The 19,464-nt window shown below is 48.9% G+C and overlaps 2 long non-coding RNA genes across 4 annotated transcripts; one reads left to right on the top strand and one right to left on the bottom strand.

Moving 5' to 3' along the window:
• Positions 1-8,040: 8,040 nt before the first annotated feature.
• Positions 8,041-11,299, bottom strand: Gm41353. Its single transcript, XR_875447.3, has 2 exons — positions 9,501-11,299; positions 8,041-9,073 (listed from the first exon to the last, which is right to left on the bottom strand). It is a non-coding gene; the product is annotated as a predicted gene, 41353 (long non-coding RNA).
• Positions 10,480-17,899, top strand: Gm3787 (predicted gene 3787). Of its 3 annotated transcripts, none has more exons than NR_168297.1 (3): positions 10,480-10,547; positions 16,926-17,220; positions 17,782-17,899. It is a non-coding gene; the product is annotated as a predicted gene 3787 (long non-coding RNA). The 3 variants fall into 3 exon arrangements; NR_168087.1 differs by lacking the exon at positions 10,480-10,547 and adding an exon at positions 16,310-16,638 and having other exon boundaries at positions 17,064-17,220; NR_168256.1 differs by lacking the exon at positions 10,480-10,547 and adding an exon at positions 16,310-16,638.
• The last annotated feature ends 1,565 nt before the right edge of the window (positions 17,900-19,464 follow it).

Raw genomic sequence — 19,464 nt, 5'->3', positions numbered from 1 at the left:
AGGTCTGCCACCCGGGGAACACACCTTCCTTCTCAAAGACGAGGATGCAAGCCACGGTGGGGGTAGGGGAGAATCGAGGCTGCCCATGTGACTTCTCATAGGTTCAGCATTACTGTATGGGTGGTAGAATCGGGACTGCCCATGTTACTTCTCATAGATACAGCATTACTGGAAGGGTGATGAAAGTATTCTAGTAAGAGGTTGAATATTTTCAAGACAGATACATTTTTAAAGAACTTAAAAGGAATTTAAGTTATGTAATAACGTATCTCAATTTTTAAATGCTCTTAACAAGAATAAAGGCTATGGAAAGAGACCAGGAAAATCAAATAACCCCATTAAAAAATGGGGCTCAGAACTGAACAAAGAATTCTCACCTGAGGAATACCGAATGGCAGAGAAGCACCTGAAAAAATGTTCAACATCCTTAATCATCAGAGAAATGCAAATCAAAACAACCCTGAGATTCCACCTCACACCAGTCAGAATGGCTAAGATCAAAAATTCAGGTGACAGCAGATGCTGGCGTGGATGTGGAGAAAGAGGAACACTCCTCCATTGTTGGTGGGATTGCAGGCTTGTACAACCACTCTGGAAATCAGTCTGGCGGTTCCTCAGAAAATTGGACATAGTACTACTGGAGGATCCAGCAATACCTCTCCTGGGCATATATCCAGAAGATGTTCCAACTGGTAAGAAGGACACATGCTCTACTATGTTTATAGCAGCCTTATTTATAATAGCCAGAAGCTGGAAAGAACCCAGATGCCCCTCAACAGAGGAATGGATACAGAAAATGTGGTACATCTACACAATGGAGTACTACTCAGCTATTAAAAAGAATGAATTTATGAAATTCCTAGCCAAATGGATGGACCTGGAGGGCATCATCCTGAGTGAGGTAACACATTCACAAAGGAACTCACACAATATGTACTCACTGATAAGTGGATATTAGCCCAAAACCTAGGATACCCAAGATATAAGATACAATTTGCTAAACACATGAAACTCAAGAAAAATGAAGACTGAAGTGTGGACACTATGCCCCTCCTTAGAAGTGGGAACAAAACACCCTTGGAAGGAGTTACAGAGACAAAGTTTGGAGCTGAGATGAAAGAATGGACCATGTAGAGACTGCCATATCCAGGGATCCACCCCATAATCAGCATCCAAACGCTGACACCATTGCATACACTAGCAAGATTTTATCGAAAGAACCCAGATATAGCTGTCTCTTGTGAGACTATGCCGGGGCCTAGCAAACACAGAAGTGGATGCTCACAGTCAGCTAATGGATGGATCACAGGGCTCCAAATGGAGGAGCTAGAGAAAGTACCCAAGGAGCTAAAGGGATCTGCAACCCTATAGGTGGAACAACATTATGAACTAACCAGTACCCTGGAGCTCTTGACTCTAGCTGCATATGTATCAAAAGATGGCCTAGTCGGCCATCACTGGAAAGAGAGGCCCATTGGACACGCAAACTTTATATGCCCCAGTACAGGGGAACGCCAGGGCCAAAAAGGGGGAATGGGTGGGTAGGGGAGTGGGGGTGGGTGGCTATGGGGGACTTTTGGTATAGCATTGGAAATGTAAATGAGCTAAATACCTAATAAAAAATGGAAAAGAAAAAAAAAAAGAGACCAGGAGAAGCTCAGAGATGAGTAGCAGCCCCTGAAAGGGACAGAATTGATGGTCAGGGTGAAAGGGAAGAGTATGCAGAGGAGAAGCAGCTGTGACCAGGTCTGTCACTGATGAACACAAGTGACAGGCAACAAAGGTTGTGTCTGCAGCCACTGCCCCTGAACGGGTACTGCATTCACCTCAGGGTTTTTGAGGGTCCTGACCTGTGAGAGACTATGGGGGTCCTCACAATGAGCTGTGACACCTCAGCCACCTAAAAGGAAGTAATAAGGTATGCACAGCATTGCAGGTGGCTGAGAGTGACGTGTGCGTAGTCAAAACAGAGCCAACTGTAACAGGCTGTTACATCTATGACTCTAGTTATGAAACAAACTATTGAAATGGAAAAGGTGTGGATGCTTTAGGACGTTGGGTGGTTGCCTTGGGTTTAGAGAAGGCACAGGACCCTGAAAAGCTAACCACAGAGTGTCACTTTGTGGAGATAGGAAAATCTTTACCTTGATTGTCACAGTGATTCTATGAACCCACAACTGTGGTAAATAATCAGGGACTACTGCAGACACACAGAAATGAGTGCCGACAAAGCCAGTAGAATTTTGGTGTGTTCTGTGGTCAAGCTCATTGGGCAGGCATGGCAAAGGAATGACACTTACCACGTGGTAGCTAAGAAGCAACAGAGAGTAAGAGGAAAGAGACACAGCTAAGATGTGGTGTTCGATGGTGTGCTCCCAGTGACACCCTGTCCGTAGTAAACCCCACTTCCAAATGGACTACTCAGAAATTTGCTCATTCAATAAGGAAATCCAGTCATCAAGTCAGGGGCCTCCCAAGGCCATCTCTGCAAACTCAGACACAGGCAGAGGCAAGCTCTACTAGTCGCCATATGGCCTTGCAGTTCAGCCAAGTGGACAATCACAGTGACCGTCACACCTCCCTTCTGCCTGCTGCCCTTCCTTTCTCTATGACTCATTCAAAACTATGCAAGGAAAAATGTAGAAGCTTTTTTAAGAACCCTGAAAACTTTGCAGGTTAATTCATAGAGTTGATATCCTCCTTCTCCATCACTGGCTAGAGTGTGGTGATGGCCTCTTTCCATCGTTGTCTAGAAGACGGTGACGGAAAGAATAATACAAAACCAAGGGAAATGGCTGTTCCCATCACCCACCCAGAGGGTGCTGTGTGCAGGCTGACAGTGATGCCATTCCCAAGAAGACCTCAAGTGGGATAACAGTTGTGAGCTGCACAGGAAACAGAGCCAAGCATCAGTCACCTGGTGTCTTAGTCAGGGTTTCTATTCCTGCACCAACAATCATGACCAAGAAGCAAGTTTGGGAGGAAAGGGTTTATTCAGCTTACACTTCCACATTGCTGTTCATCACCAAAGGAAATCAGGACTGGAACTCAAGAAGGTCAGGAAGCAGAAGCTGATGCAGAGGCCAGGGAGGGATGTTCTTTACTGGCTTGCTTCCCCTGGCTTGCTCAGCCTGCTCTCTTATAGAACCAAGAGATGGTCCCACCCACAATGGGCCCTCCCACCCTTGATCACTACAGTTGGATCTCATGGAGGCATTTCCGCAAGGCTCCTTTCTCCAGCTTGTTTCAAGTTGACTCGCAAAACCAGCCAGTACACCTGGTCAGCTCAGGGCAAGAAGCTGTATGTTGCTAACTAGTGATTTGGGAAAATTCTTAAAAATCATGTAGAGCAATGGTTCACAACCTGTGGGACACAACTCCTTGGGGATTGAATGACCCTTCCACGGGGGTCACATGTTAGATATCCTGCATATCGGATATTTACATTATAATTCATAACAGTAGGAAAATTACAGTTATGAAGTCGCAAAAATAATTGTATGATTCAGGATCACCACAACATTAAAAACTGTGTTAAAGGGTCATAGCATTAGGAAGGTTGAGAATCCAGACATGTTCATAAATAGAAATTCTTTGAGAAGTCACAAATGGAGACTTTAAGTCAGAAGAAAGGAGGCCTAACACCCATGAACTTTTTTTTAGCTTTTTATTCTTTGTTTCACATCTTATACCACAATTCCACTCATCTCCCCATCCCTTCATATCTGCCCTTTGACCTTGCAAACTCCCTGCCCCAAATAACATACACTCACACACACATTCACACACATAAAACCAACAACAACACAGCATGGAAGCACCTCATTGAGGAAGCTGTAGTGTGTCACAGCGTGTCCCATGCTATCCATGCATCTTCACTTCCGCGTGTTCATTGCAATGAGCCACTGGTCTGGTCCAAGATCTCTGGCTTCTGTTGATATTGGATCCTCATCAGGACTCCTCCCGGTTGTCCTGTTGCTGCCCTGTGTCATGGAGATCCTGCAGCTTTGGATCAGCAGGACTGGCCCTATAACACATCCCAACATTCTCAGATGATATAGACTTTGGGGTGAACCATCTCAGAGCCCTGGATCTGGGTCTAGCTGGGAGCAGAGCTGGTTAGCCCACTGGCTTTCCCTTATTCACACCACCAGGGCAAGCTCTCCAGCACTGCTCTGGCTAGACCACCCAGTGTCACCATCAGCAGGAGGCAGGGTCAGCTCTCCTACTCTCAAGCCCTTGGAGCTGGCCCACTCATACCCACACCACCAGAGCCAGCTCCACTGTGCTGCCCAGTCAAGGCACAGGGCCCTCTCCAGCAAGTGCTGCAGGCTGTGAGGGGCTGGGCTAGCTCTCCTGTTCTCACACCCTTGGGACTGGCACAGTTGTTCCTTTACCATCACAGCCAGCTCCACTGTACCACTCAAGCGAAATATAGGGCCCACTCTCCTGAGTCCTTCAGCCAGCAGGGGGTAGGGGTAGCTCTTCTGAGCTCATGACCCTGTGGGCAACTTTCTCAACTGCTGGAGGTGGTGGTAATGACCTCTGTGCCCATGCCACCCCACGGTAGAAGTGTGGTAGGGTCAGATCTCCCAGACTCATGTCCTTGGGACCAGCATGCATGCACACACACACACACACACACACACACACACACACACACACACACGTGCACCTACGGGGGGAGGGAGACTGCCTGCCATCAGGGCCAAAGTCCACTGAGCTGCCTGAGCAAGGCACAGTGCTTGCTCTCCAGAGTGCTGCCACCAGTGAGAGATGGGGCCAGCTCTCCAGAGCACTACATCCAGTGATGAGCAGAGCCATTTCTGCACAACCCTTGGACATCTAGGCGGTTCCCAGTGGCTACCCTGACCAGGGACATCCCCATTTTCTCTAGTGATAACACGAGCCACAGACATCGATAATGACCCTTGCCACTGCATAGCCCTGTGAGGCGCCACTCATGGGGAAATAAAAGGGATAGGAGAGATGACCCGAGTCTCGCCAGAGTTACAGGGCTCTGGGCAGGCAGACATGGGGGACTGACACGGGTTCTTCATACTGCCCGAGTGGGCATCTGGCTGTGGGAAGCCACAGGACCCCAGTCCAAGGGGGTAGAGAGGGAGCAGTCCAGGGTCCCTGGGCCTCACAGAGTCCAGGGATGACAGGTTCTAGCTCTTGGGCATTGCAGGATGTCGCTGGACACCGCAGAAGAGCTGAGTCTGCCCCAGGGCCAAAGGGAAAAGGGGCACGGGAAGAAGGTGCTGGGTGGTTCCCACCCGGGTGAGAGTCTGGCTAGCTCAGGCTGTGGGTCACATGTGCACACCCACCCAGGAATTATCTGGATTCATGAGTGGGACACACACACACACACACACACACACACACACACACACACACCAGCTAATTTTAAAATGCCTTGAAAAGCTGGGCACTCCTAAACCCTTCCCCTGCTACCCCAGGCCCATTGGGGAAGTGGCCAGAATTCTCGCATGGCTGTTGGCTTTCTCTCCTGCAGCTCCTACATCCCATCCTTCTCTCCCGAGTCATGGTCATATTCTCTCTCTCTCTCTCTCTCTCTCTCTCTCTCCCTCCCTCCCTCCCTCATTCCCTCCCTCCTCCTCTCTTGCTTCCTAGCCCATGAAAATCTAATGGCCCGACCATGTCTCACTTTGCCCAAGCATTGGCTACTGGCATCTTTATTGATTGATCATAAACCAATTGGGGATGAGGACCTTCAGCGTTTGGCAACACAGGTTCCTGATCAAATCAAAGCATTAGACCCAACCCCCAACACGGGATTAAAGCACGGTAGGTATGGACTGGAAGGGTTGTACAGGAACAGGCAATGAGAAGGCAGGAAAACCGAGTAAAACTAGGAGAAAGGCAAGAGTGTTAGTTCTAGATATGGAGGAGACACAGTGGACCACCACATCCCTCCTCATAGGACAACGCCCTATGGAACACGGCCCTTCCCAGTATCCTCAGCACCAACTCCCCCTTGTGCCTTCCAAGCAAAGACTTCCGGATGACAGGAGTGATGCTCATGGTACTGATGCTGCTGATATGGAGACTAGTGGTGGTCACCACAAAGTAGATGGAGCTTTGGGCAAGTCCAATCCAGTCCTCCAAGGGGACAGGATGACATGAAGACTCAGTACAATTAAATTGAATTCTTTGCTGAGACAGTGATTGATTGAAGGATGGGTGAGGGGCAAAGCTAGATTTGAGTAAAAGGTCAATTTATGGTTTGGTGACATTAAACCATGAGGAATCATGAGGTTATGGGCCTCAAATTCCTCTCAGGAAGTGCTGGGTAAGATGAAGTTTCAGAGCACCTGGCTCTGCCTGTCTACTATTCTGTAGACTCGGGTTCAATAAACATTACTTGATTGGCAAAACTTGAATATGAAATGTCACAAAAGAAGGTGGCATAGAACCAGGAAATAAGCAGGAAGTGTCAGGATGCCACTGACTGCAATTAATGGGGAGTTGCTCTGTAATGGCCACTTTGTGATAGCTACTGTGTGATAGTCACTGTGTGATGGCTACTGTGCGATGGCCACTGTGTGGTGGTCACTCTCTGATGGACACTCTGTGATGGTCACTGTGTGATAGCTACTGAGTAATGGTGTCTTAGTCAGTGTTTCTATTCCTGCACAAACATCATGACCAAGAAGCAGTTGGGGAGGAAAGGGTTTATTCAGCTTACATTTCCACATTGCTGTTCATCACTGAAAGAAGTCAGGACTGGAACTCAAGCAGATCAGGAGCTGATGCAGAGGCCATGGAGGGATGTTCTTTACTGGCTTGCTTCCCCTGGCTAGCTCAGCCTGCTCTCTTATAGTACCAAGACTACCAGCCCAGAGAAGGCACCACCCACAAGGGGCCTTTCACTAATTGAGAAAATGCCTTACAGTTGAAATCTCATGAAGGCATTTCCTCAACTGATAACTCCAGCTGTGTCAAGTTGACACAAAACTAGCCAGTACAAAGGGCCACTGTGTATTGTTGCTGTTTTCGGTCTTCCTGCTCAAATGGCAAGGTGTCCTAGGACTCAGAAGCCTAGGAACCACACCACTGTGAGATTAAGCTATACCAATAGAAGAGCATCCTGCGACTCGAGCCTAGGGGGCCCAGGAACCACACAGCTCTGAGAGAAAGCCTTCTCTGCAGAGGCTTTGCAGCTCCCAGGGGAGGTATGCCCAGCTGAGCTCAGGAATTCAGGAGCCTCAGCCCCGCTCCACTTCTTCCTTCCTCCCTTCTCTTCATTGCTTTTTGGCTTCTTCTGATGAGTCACACCAGGCAGCAAATCTCTTAAAAGAGATTTATTGAGAGGATCCAAGGTATGGAGGGATGAATCCAGGGGTGGCTGCCTCTGCTCCAGGGAGCAGACAGCAGGGAGCTGAGCAGACACAGCCTTTATATAGGATCCCTTAGTAGGCGAAGCTTTCTATGGACAGGCATTTCAGGGTGAGGATTGGTAGGAATTCAAGTCCTGAGTTTGGAAGGGGTCAGGATTTGGGTGGGTTTTCCCATTCAGACTTTTCACCTAAAATTAGCATAATTTAGGGAGGCTCCTGCCAAAGAGCTGGAGATGACATTTTTTGGCAGTTACAGAGGCTGGAACCACATAATGTTATGGCCATTAGGGAAGTCTGAAGGAGGGGCCTGGCTTCTGGAGCTCCTCAGGTGATGGTCTGGCCACTGTCCTGCCTTGAGTTTACAAAGAGAGTCCATGGCAGGGAAAGCCTTCCCCGGCACTTAAGTGGTGTGAACAGCCAACACTGCCCCTTTTCTGTTTACTATTGATGAACAACAGTCAGGGCTTGGGAAGGCTGGCAAAGTGATCACTAGATGACTTCCTGCTGAATGTGGGCATATAGGTCCCATCCTCCCATTGCTGTGTAGATTTTGGTCCGTGGGGCAAGTTCCATCTTCTCTGTCAGGGCATCACTGGGAGTTGCAGGCCTCTGGTGTAAGATTCTGGCAAGCCTTAACTTTCTGGAGACGCCTGAGTGAACAACATGGAGACGGGAATCGATGCAAAAGCAAGAGGAATTTTATTTAATCCAGCATGCTGGGGTCACCTTGCACATGGGGAGAGAGCAACCATGCACAGCCCATCCATACGGTTCTCAGGGCTGCCACCATTAGGCACAACGTGACTGGCAGAACAGTGTGACTTTTAAACTGACTGGTCTTTAGAGAATGAAGTGGTAAGGACTTCCCTTGTCTGTACCCACTTGCAGGTCATCTACCCACCCCGCTGCCCCGCTGTGGTCTGAGGGATGTTAATTAGCCTCTTCCTTCCGAAGGGGAAAATATTCCATGACCTTTCCAAAGTTCCTGAGCTGACCTTTTCATTCCCCCTTTTCTTTGTGCATGCTTCAATCCTGCAGCTATTGCTGGCATTCTGATAGCTCATACTTCTGGTCTTCTGTATCTAGTTCTTTGTATCTCAGCTTTACGCTGTACTGGACCTATGTGTTCCTTAACAACAGCGACCAAGTGGTCCAAAATGTAGAGGCTAAAAGTCAACTATAGCTTGAGAACAATTAGGGGGTCCTAACAGGGTTAACAACCCCAGAATGGTCTATATAAAAGCAACACTCCTTAGCTAAGGCAGCACCTAGCCCTCCTTGCTGGAGGAAAAGTTACCTTTAATCCCCTCCTATTCTGCAGTATCACTATGAAGTCAGTGATTCTTGAAGGTGACTGGTGGAAGTTTCTATTCGCTCTACATCTAAATCAATGGCAGCCTTCAGACTGTCATAATTTTCCCCTTGTAAGACCAAAGCAGAGGTCCCAGTGGCTGCCCTGGCCATCCCCAACCTCAACAGAAGGGAGACAGTGAGTGCTCTAACAGGTTTAGCAGACGGGCACATAGGATGGGGGAAGGAACCAGAATCTAAAGGTACCACCAAGCGGTCATGATCAAGGTCGAGTGATCTTGAGCTTGAGCAGATTGTCCACCTTCTGTACCATCCAGTGGGGGTCCCTGGGGAGTGGGGTGTCTACAGGTTTCACATGAGAAGCGTGCACCAGGCCTCAATACCATCCACCTTGCGGGCTGTGGGAGTGGTTAGCAGAACCAGGAAGGGTCCCTTCTATCAGGGTTCCAGCGACTGTCCCCAAAGCCTCCTTACATAATCACCAGTCCGAAAGAGGTGAGGGGTCTCTGGCATCCCTGGAGCATTTAAGGCAGACAGGTTAGGCCAAATCTCATGTTGTGGGATACCTCCTGGGAGGGCCCAGGGGACACCAAGGGAGTTGGGGTACCAAACAGGATCTCAAAAGGGATCAGGTTAAAATGGTGGGGCTCAGAACAGGGCCAAGGGGAGGGGTACCACCCAGTCTGAGCTGATCTCCAAGGTCAATTTAGTTAAGTTCTCTCATAGAGTTCTGTTCATTTTCTCTACTTGCCCTGAGCTCTAGGGATGGAATGCCCAATGGAACTTCCAATTAGCCCCCAATATCTCTGCCAATCCCTGGCTTACCTTAGAGACAAAAGCAGGACTATTGTCTGATCCAATTACCTTGGGCACTCCAAACATCGGGAAATTTTCCTCTAATATTTTTTTTAGCTACCACAGTAGCTGTTTCCTGCTTGGTGGGGAAAGCCTCAACCCATCCAGAAGGTACACTAGAAGGTATTTGTAACCATATTTTCCTGGCCTAACTTCTGTAAAATCAACCTCTCAATAAACTCCAGGCCGTTCTCCCCTAGGCCTTTTGCCCTGTTTACTCTTGGTTGCATAAGCATTTATTTGCCGACATACCTTACACTGTTCTACTATCTCTCTGGCCCAGAACCTGAGGTCGGTTATATATACTTTAGGTTCCTTGTGTGCTTGGACAAGCTTTGTACCCCCTAAATGAATCCATCGGTGCATTTGGCTTAGTAAGTCTTTTTGCTTGCTTTCTGGGAAGTATAGTTCTCCCTTCTTGTGTGTGCCATTGTCCTTCCTTCTCTTGGTAATAGTTGGTAGGGTGACTAGCAATCTGAGTCCTTTCTTCTTCCATATATTTTAAGTGAAGCCATTCCTTAGTCCAGTCCCAGAACCCAGATAGGCTCCCGCATAGCCACTTCTGGAGCCACTTGATTTGCCTGGCTATTGCCCGGGGCCACTGAGTCTCTTCTCCTCTGATGTCCTGGACAGTGAATAATACTCACAGTTGCCAGCTTCATTATGGCATCCAAGAGGTTCAAGGTTTCCTGTTTGTTTGCTCTGACGTGAGCAGTCCTCTCTCTTGGCATATAGCCCTGTGGACGCCGGCTGTGGCAAAGGCAAACCTGCTATTCGAGCAGATGTTAATTTTCTTGCTGGCTCCAAGTTCCAAGGCCTTGGCGAGGACAATTAGCTGCACTCTCTGCATTGACAGAGGTGCCAGGGGGTAGAAGTGCCAGGGGTAGAGGTGCCAAGGGGTAGAGGCTCTGCCCAGATGACATTTGTGCAGTCCACCACAGCAGCACCCACTCATCTCTGACCTTCGTGGAGAAAACTACTCCAGTCTGTAAACCAGGTAGCCTCAGATTCCAGCAGGTTAGTTGTGGCCCGTCAGCTTGGAGGACTGAGTGTTGAGCCCCTGTGTCCACCAAGAATTGAGTGGGTTTCCCCTCCACTCTCAGAGTTTTATCTTGGGTTCAGTGAGGGGATCTGAATCCTGTCTCCCCTAATCACTGTCTTTACCCAGGGCTAAGACCTTTGCCTTTTGGGGGCACTTTTCCCAAGGCCTGGGACTTCCTGCTCCCTGCTTCCATTTGCTAGGGCACTCTGGAGCCCAGTGGCCTCTCTCCTTGAAGTATGCACACTAGTCCTTTACTGTCTCTTTTCTCTGCTTTCCCTGACTCCTGTAGCCCAGAGTTCCTGAGCTGGCCTTTTCACTGACTTCAGAACTGAGGGCCAGTAGTCCTATAATAACAACTGAGTAAAAGTCTGATTAGGATGCTCACAGTCAGCTAATGGATGGATCATAGGGCTCCCAATGGAGGAGCTAGAGAAAGTAGCCAAGGAGCTAAAGGGATCTGCAACCCTATAGGTGGAACAACATTATGAACTAACCAGTACCCCGGAGCTCTTGACTCTAGCTGCATATATATCAAAAGATGGCCTAGTCGGCCATCACTGGAAAGAGAGGCCCATTGGACTTGCAAACTTTATGCCCCAGTACAGGGGAACACCAGGGCCAAAAAGGGGGAGTGGGTGGGCAGGGGAGTGGGGGTGGGTGGATATGGGGGATTTTTGGTATAGCATTGGAAATGTAAATGAGCTAAATACCTAATAAAAATGGAAAAAAAAAAGTCTGATTAGACATCTTTTAGATCTGTTGTTGAAGAAACCTAGACAAGAGGTGTGTGAGGCAGGATGTGGTTAGCAGGATTAGGGAAAAGAGAAGAGGAGACAGGAAGGATAGTGTTCAATTCCATATCGTACCGTCAATGATCAGTGGATGTTAATGGCCAGAGGTAGCATCAAGCTGTTTTCTACATTTTTGGAGATCCATCTGGAGTTGTGGGATCCGATTGTTTACTATGCCTGACTGCTTGATATAAAAGCAACATTCCTCCCCAAAGAAGAGACAAAGATCACCTCTCTCTGCCGTTAGCAAGTCTAACCCTTGTCGATTTTGTAGCACTACAGCGTCCAGTGCAGAGTCTATTTGGTCCTAGAGAGTGATGATCTGAGCCACTCATTGGAGATCCTGAATGAACGGGGAGGGAAAACGATGGTAAATGGCTAGAGAAGTACTCCTGTTGCTCCAGAGGCAACACCAGCAGTTACACCCAGGATTGCAAGGGAATACAGGCTGCTCACTTGTTATGCCTTGCTGCTACACAGCCTACGATGGGAACTAGCAAACATTCTTCACCAGGTACCACCTCTAGGCTTTGGAAAGTGGAAGACCAGGGCACGAGTCCCAGACCACTTGGTGAGTGCCCGAGAGAACTGAGTCATTGTGAACACTTGGGCATAGGGGCTGTGTGGTAGTGTCAAGGGTTAAAGCATTGCTGTGGTCTGCAGGATCCAGTGTGCCTACAATGTATGCCCCTGAGGAGTCAGAGCAGTCTGCCATGCCAAGGAGAGAGGTGTAGGGGAGGTATATGGTGATGATGTTTGGCCTAGAACAATTAATGAGCAGCTAGGTGAGTCTAATAAGTTAATTGGTGAGGTCTTGAATGGCGGTTGTGAGTTTGACCCAGGGAAGACACACAACCAACGTTCTTCAAAGTGGTCAGGCAGAGCATTATCCAATAACTGTTATGCAGAGGTTAAGGTCTGAAATAGGAGATGGTGTGATAGGTGGGATCAGTATGGTATAAGGGGAGTGAAGTTAAAGATGTAAGGACCTTTGAGGAATGTTGGACCACTTCCTTTACTGTGTCTATACCCTGAGGTGTATATCCTCTGCATTTTGATCATGCCTGATGGACAGCTGTAATGAATACTATAATAAACTTTACCCATGACTCCTGTCCTTGTGGGGTGCCACAGGTCCTCAATTTGGATATAAATATCCCCCATTCTGTATAGAAGTTAGCATGCTTTCCTGAATGTGCATCGTGTCTCCTATAGGACCGATAAGAACAGCCCCCAGAAGTCTGGCCAACATCGACAGTAATCCCTAGTTTGAATATAGAGAAAGCAAGCATAGAGGAAAGGCGTCTTAGAAATCAACTCAGGTGACATGGGGATTAGCATCTCCTTTTGGCGCTCTGCTGGTGATGCTGGTGAGCGTTCTCCAGCCGTATCACATGCATGGTCTGGTCGAATCCTTGAGTATAGGTTTCCTGAACCTCACATCTCCATATATAAAGCTCACTGCCGATGGGAGTGAGCCAGAGGGAAGATTCGGAAAAGAGGTAGAACATAACCCGAAAGGGTCGGCTTGGGTCTCAATAGATGGATGAGGCCTCATTCTGCTGAGATTGGAGGCAAGCTGTTCCGCCTTGCTCTCTTCTGAAACTTAATAGCGTGAGGTCCTTTTGGGGTTGAGATGTAAAAAAGAGGATTGCCTTGAGGTCACGGTATAAAGGGCCTTGATGAGAAGGGTGAATCCAGTGAGGGAAGCCATCGGGTTTAGCTGCGGTTGGAATAGTAAGAATGACCCTGAAGAGGCCTGTCTTTTAGGGGTAGTGACTAGGAGGAGAGAGGAGGACCAAGTCCCGATGTTGACTGAGGAGGAAAGGGGGTCAGGATGAGGCTGAAGCAAGTAGTGGTTGGGGTGCGTGCAAAGATATCGTGACAGAGGAGGAAGGAGGCGATCAGGGAGAGGTGGTGGTTGGGACATGCGGCCAGGAGGCAGGACTGACCATCCACTGAATGACGAGAGGAGGATTGTGTTTGGCTATAGAGGGTTTGGGCCCCAACCCTGGGGACCCATGGAGGAAGCTGGTGAGGAAGAAGGTGTTTCCGGTTGAATAGTCTGGAAGAGAAGGAGGGAAGAAGAAAGATGGCTGGAAAGGCTGAGATCAAGCATATGTGGGGAGCAAAAGAAGTAGAGGCTTCCATTTTGGCTAGAAGGTCCTGCAGGCTGATTTTTCAAAGCCTATTTTATTTGGGGTTCTTCAATGCATCAATCTCCCTTCTAGAGCACCGACCAGAGGTAGGGGAGAGATACGGTTACTAGGACAAGGGCATTGTGGACCTGTTTAGAAGTAGTTCTTTAGATCGACTCTAAGCTTCATGTCAGGATATCAGCAGGTTCAGTCCAATAGCAAACACCAAATGCGAATCAGTAACGGTGGCTTAACCCATCGGAAGTGGGAAGAATCGGCTGGAATACCACGAGACATTCTTTGGCTGGCTTCTCTCTATGAAGTGAAGACCAGAAAAGTGTTGCAAGGCATAGCAAGGCAAGAGCATCCTCTCACTGTTTGTGGAGTTGCCATTTATACTCTTTCTAAACATCACATGTCCTCTCACAAAATAGCTTCCACGAAAATTATCACATAACACAACTAAGTCTCCAAAGAAACCAGAAATGTCCACTTCAAGGTTTCTTCCTAGCAAGGATATGGGACAGGTTGGTGCCACTGGGGAGGAATGAATGGGTAAAGGAGACACCCCTAACTATACAGCTAAGTGGTAGCATTTGGTGAATTTGGTAAAGCTGTCAATAGGGAAACAGGAAGGAGAGATGGGTCCCGAGAACTCTGTTAGGACTGAGTAGATGACCCCAGCATCCAGAAGGAAGACACTAAACACCCTGATATCATCATGACTACCCAAGCCTCCCTGTTGGAGATGATGGTGGTCAGGCCAAGGGAGCCAGACCCCTTCAATTGTCCATGTCAGCTGGAGGGGCTTCTGAGTCTGATGCCCTCATACCTTGAGGGACATGATCATCAGTAGCCCAATGTCCCTCTTGATGGCAACTTAGACATAGTCAGAATAGCTAATGAAGCCTCAGACAGGCCTGGACCCAGTGACCTTCCTGACCACGTTTAAGACAGGGAGCTGGGGGGGCTGGTGAGATGGCTCAGTGGGTAAGAGCACCTGACTGCTCTTCCAAAGGTCCGAAGTTCAAATCCCAGCAACCACATGGTGGCTCACAACTACCCGTAATGGGATCTGATGCCCTCTTCTGGCGCGTCTGAAGACAGCTACAGTGTACTTACATATAATAAATAAATAAATAAATCTAAAAAAAAAAAAAAAAGACAGGGAGCTGGGGGTTCTCAAGCTTTGGAGATTTGGGAGCGTGGGAGGTCGCTAATGCAGGCCATAAGGTCTTACATAGATAGCATCATTTTTGTTTGGGGGCTTTTTCCTATCTTTTTTTAATACCTTGAAGGCCACAGTTAAGACATCCGAGGGCATCCATCCACAACTTCACACAAAGCCATGGCTGGTTTAGGCTCAGTACAAGGAAGTAAAGGAGGCCCTTTCTCAAAGCAGAAACAAGCAACTAGGGGCTGCTTGTGTGCTAAAAGTGGGTACCAGGGAGAGTGGATCTGGACAACCTGTCGCTTCAGATGGAAAGGGGAAACTGGAGGAGGTATGGGGGTTAGGCTGATGGGGAGGGGCTTCCGGCTGATGGGGAGGGGCTTCCGGCTGATGGGGAGGGGCTTCCTTAGCTGGATCAAAAACAGTGGAGTAGCTGGTCGTGGTGGCACACACCTTTAATCCCTGCACTCGGAAGGCAGGGGCAGGCAGATTTCTGAGTTTGAGGCCAGCCTGGTCCAGGACAGCCAGGGCTACACAGAGAAAACCTGTCTTGAAAAACCAAAAAAAAAAAAAAAACAGTGGAGTAAATCATCTTGTTCAGGTTTGTAGCTAAAAGGAGCTGAGAGAGAAGAGGGAAAACAGAGAGAAGCCTTGGAGCAGAGGTAAGAGAAGGCTTAGCTGCAAGGGATCCCTTTTCACTTCTCCGATCGATCGCTTGCAGAATTTGTAAAGACCCCAAATAACATTGGGATCTATTGTGCCATTATGTGGCCATTTGGATTGACTGTCTATGGGAGAGTGAGGCCAAATTTGATTGCAAAGGTAAATAAATTTTGAGCCCTTCAGGTCGGATGCCAGGTAGAGAGGCTGTAGGTTTTCTAAAAGGCATCCCAAGGGTGAACGAGAGGATAGAGAAGACTCCATGGATGAGAGATGGGGAGGAAAAATTTAGAAGTGACACAATCCTGTTCATATCCTCACACACTCAATGGGGATCAGAGCTTAGCCTGGCTAAGCCCAGAGCGGAACCTAGAGGCAGAGAACCGAGTCTCTAGGAATGGGGTCTCGTCCACAGGAAAAGGTGAAGGAAAGGGGTCACAGAAGCCATGAGGGCCTAGAGAAGCTGTGGCATTATAAGCAGCTTGAAAGAGACGGTGAGAGGAGGGCAAGAAAGGACACAATAACCCAGTTGGGCCTAACTAACACACAGGGCTGCAGCTCCCAGGGTGCTGGGATGGGGTCAGGTTAAGAGGGCAGAAAGGGATGGCCCAGCAAGGGCCTAAGGGAACAGCCGGATTGCAGCTCCAATGGGGTCAGATGAAGAGGGCCAGCTGTAGCCTTAAAGACCTCCACATCCCCGGAGTACTAGAGGGGTACTGGACACTCAGTGATCACTTCCTTGGACTCAGGGAAGCATTTACACCGACCAGAGGGGAAGCTTACCTAACCATTGCTGGTGCATGGGTTGAGCCTGAAGTGAGTCTGCTACAGGCCAACTGGAGAAGAAGGATAGGGTCCTAGTGCTGCTCAGACCACGAGGGGAGCACAAGCACCCGGAGAGCCTATCTGGGTCACGGAACCAAAACGCTGGCCTTCCTGCTGGGGTGGGAAGGTGTCCTGGGACTCGGAATCTCGGAATCTCAGGACAGCTCTGAGGGAGGATGGTATCCCAACGGAAAAGCATCCTGAGACATGGGGGCCCAGGAACCACACAGCTCTGAGAGGAAGCCTCCTCCGCAGAGCATTTGCAGCCCCTGAGGAGGGTATCCCCGGCTGAGCTCAAGAGCTCAGGAGCAGGCAGCAAATCTCATAAAAGAGATTTAGAGGGAGGATCCAGGGTGCGGAGGGATAAATCTAGGGGTGGCTACCTCTGCTCCAGGGAGCAGACAGCAGGGAGCTGAGCAGACACAGCGTTTATATAGGATCCCTTAGTGGGTGGAGCTTTCTACGAGCGGAGATTTCCAGGGTGAGGATTGGTGGGTTTTCAAGACCTGAGCTTGAATGATCTCAGGGATTGGTGGGTTTTCCTGTTCAGCAGTTCCACCTAAAATTAGCATAATCTAGAGAGCGTCCTGTTAAGGGACTAGAGGTGTTCTCTGTGACCGTTAAAGAGGCTGGAAACCTGTTACAACAGTTAGGGAGATATGGGGGAGGTTACCGGCTGCTCCGGCCCCTCAGGCAGAGGCCTGGCCACTTTCCTGTCTTGAGGGTTTATAAAGTTTACAAAGTATATGACATTTACTGTTTACACAGGGAGTACAACAGGAAAGGCTTTGCCCACCTCTGGAGTGGTGTCCATAGCCAACAGTGAGACTTAAAATGGCCATGTTGAAGGAACCGTGTCATTGGAGGTGGGCTTTAAGAATGTAAGGACTCGGTCTCTCACTGCAGCAACGCAAGCGCGAGCTCGGAAAGAGAATCCACGTGTTGTAAGAAAATGGCAGACAAGGCAGACATGCGGGAAATCGCCAGCTTCGATAAGGCCAAGCTGAAGAAAACCGAGACGCAGGAGAATAACACCCTGCCGACCAAAGAGACCATCGAACAGGTAAGGACGAGTGAAATCTCCTAAAAAGCCTAGGAAGATTGCCCCGCCCCGCCCCGTCATCTCCAAGACTCCCTCGTGATGTGGAGGAAGAGCCACCTGCAAGATGGACACAAGCTGTACTGTGAACCCGGGCACTCAGAGCTGAATGCCACTGGCCCGCGGGTCTCTGAAGGGGACCCCTCCACAAATTGGACTGCCAAATTTCACCGGTTTGCCCTGGGATATTATAGAAAATTATTTGTGTGATTGATGAAGATAAAACACACCTCGTAGCAAAGAAAAAAAAAGGGGGGAGGGGGGCTGGTGCGATGGCTCAGCATGTAAGAGCACTGCTCAGCGGTTAAGAGCACTGACTGCTCTTCCAAAGGTCCTGAGTTCAAATCCCAGCAACCACATGGTGGCTCATTCTGGTGTGTCTGAAGACAACTACAGTGTACTTACATATAGTTAATAAATAAATAAATAAATAAATAAATATTTTTAAAAGTGTTCTTTTAAAAAAAAATAATGTAAAGACTCGTTTAACTTCTAGTTCACTCTTTGCTTCCTTCATACTTGTAGCTCAGGATGTGAGCCCTCGGCTTCCACTTCAGCCACCAAGCCTGCTGCATGCTGCCAGGCTTCCCAGACATGACAAACTCTGGATCCACAAGCCCAAATAAAGTCTCATATAAATGGTCTTGGTCATGGTGTTTTATCCTGGCAATAGAAAGATAACTCATACAGAAGCTATGGCCATTGTGTGGCCAAGGGAAGCAGGAGGTCTGAAGGCCTGCCACATGGGTCACGGGGAAGATTTTGTATGCCAAGCAGGAAAATGGTGACAAACGTGTCCGCTTGCCTCAGCTGACACCAAGGATACGGGCCGCGTCTCTAACTCTGACAGCACTAGGGTCTTGTTTTAAAGGTCCACATGTCACTCTAAGGACAGGGGAGCCATGCAGGGAAAGATTTCTCACAGATGCCCCTGCCGGTTGTGACTCAAGATGGCTGCAACCAACCTGGACCCCTGCACTGGCTCACTGAGCCTATGCTGCCTTTGACTGGCTCCCCTGGGCACATGAGTTCCTGTGGGGTGTCGGGCAGCAAGTCCTTCCTGTTCTTCCTGTACAGTCGCTGCCCCTCCACCCAGGCATTTCTTTCAGATTCTGTCACCTCAGGCCCCGCTGGGACAGAGGGTGGTGTTCACGCACGTCTGGCTGGAGTGAACACAGGTGCGTTCTTTACCTGTCGCTAAGCAGAGGATTGACTTTGCTTGGAGGGCCTGTGCTCAGGTGTGGGCAAAGGTCAGCTGTAGCGGGACCAAGATAGACAGACCACAAGCATCCTTGTCCAAGCTCCCTTCATAGTCCTTCTCCGGTCCTGATCCCTGATCCCTGCTATCTGATTCCTGACCCTTAAGTGGACCTGCCCTCATCCTATTCAGCGGGGTTCCTGCTTATTCATTTATTCTTTGCCCAGGCAAGAACAGAAGTGGCAGAAGTCCCTAGGAACCAACTCCCTCAAGGCATTTTCTCCTCTTCCCAACCCCCACCCCCTTCGTTTCTTCTTTGCCTGCTTCTTCCTCTTGCCGTTTTTCTTCCTCGTTCTTGCTCCATCTCATTTTCTCCCCATTCCCTTTCCAATTCATACAAAGTCTGTGTGGCTTTTGGAGTCACGGGGAGATGGCCTGCCTTTGGTTGCCAGCTGCAGGGCCCGTTCTCAGCAGTCAGAGCCACGGCTGCCGGAGCAAACACTGTCAGCTGAGGCCAGCCACAACCACAGTATGCCCTTCCCTTGTTGATCAACCTTGGATGCCGCTCACGCACGTCGTGTCCACACGGGGGCGCTCCAACAGTGCTTCTCTGGCGTCTCTGGCCTTTCTAGTCTGCATTTTTTTTCCTCCTGGTTAGTGGGAGGAGCACTGGTTTCCTTTCCAGTCTTAGTCGTCTGGCTGCACGAAAAGAGCCTAGGCCCATATGTTCCTTGAGTAGTATTTCCTCTAGCAAAGGCTACACATCCAAAGAGCCCTTAGATTTTTTTTTTGTTCAGATTTGGGTGGAATTCAACAAATTCCCTCAGATATCCCTCCCTATTGAAAAAATTTTTAATTTCTTCTTTTTTTTGTTTTTTGTTTGTTTGGTTGGTTGGTTGGTTGGTTTGGTTTGGTTTGGTTTGAGACAGGGTTTCTGTCTAACACCCCTGGCTGTCCTGGAACGCACTATGTAGACCAGGCTGGCCTCGAACCCACAGAGCTCTGCCTGC

Source organism: Mus musculus, chromosome 15 (assembly GCF_000001635.26).
Source record: "Mus musculus strain C57BL/6J chromosome 15, GRCm38.p6 C57BL/6J".
In the NCBI taxonomy this organism is placed as follows: Eukaryota; Metazoa; Chordata; class Mammalia; order Rodentia; family Muridae; genus Mus; species Mus musculus.
Note: the sequence above shows the minus strand (reverse complement) of the source record. Positions and strands in the feature narration are given on the sequence as shown.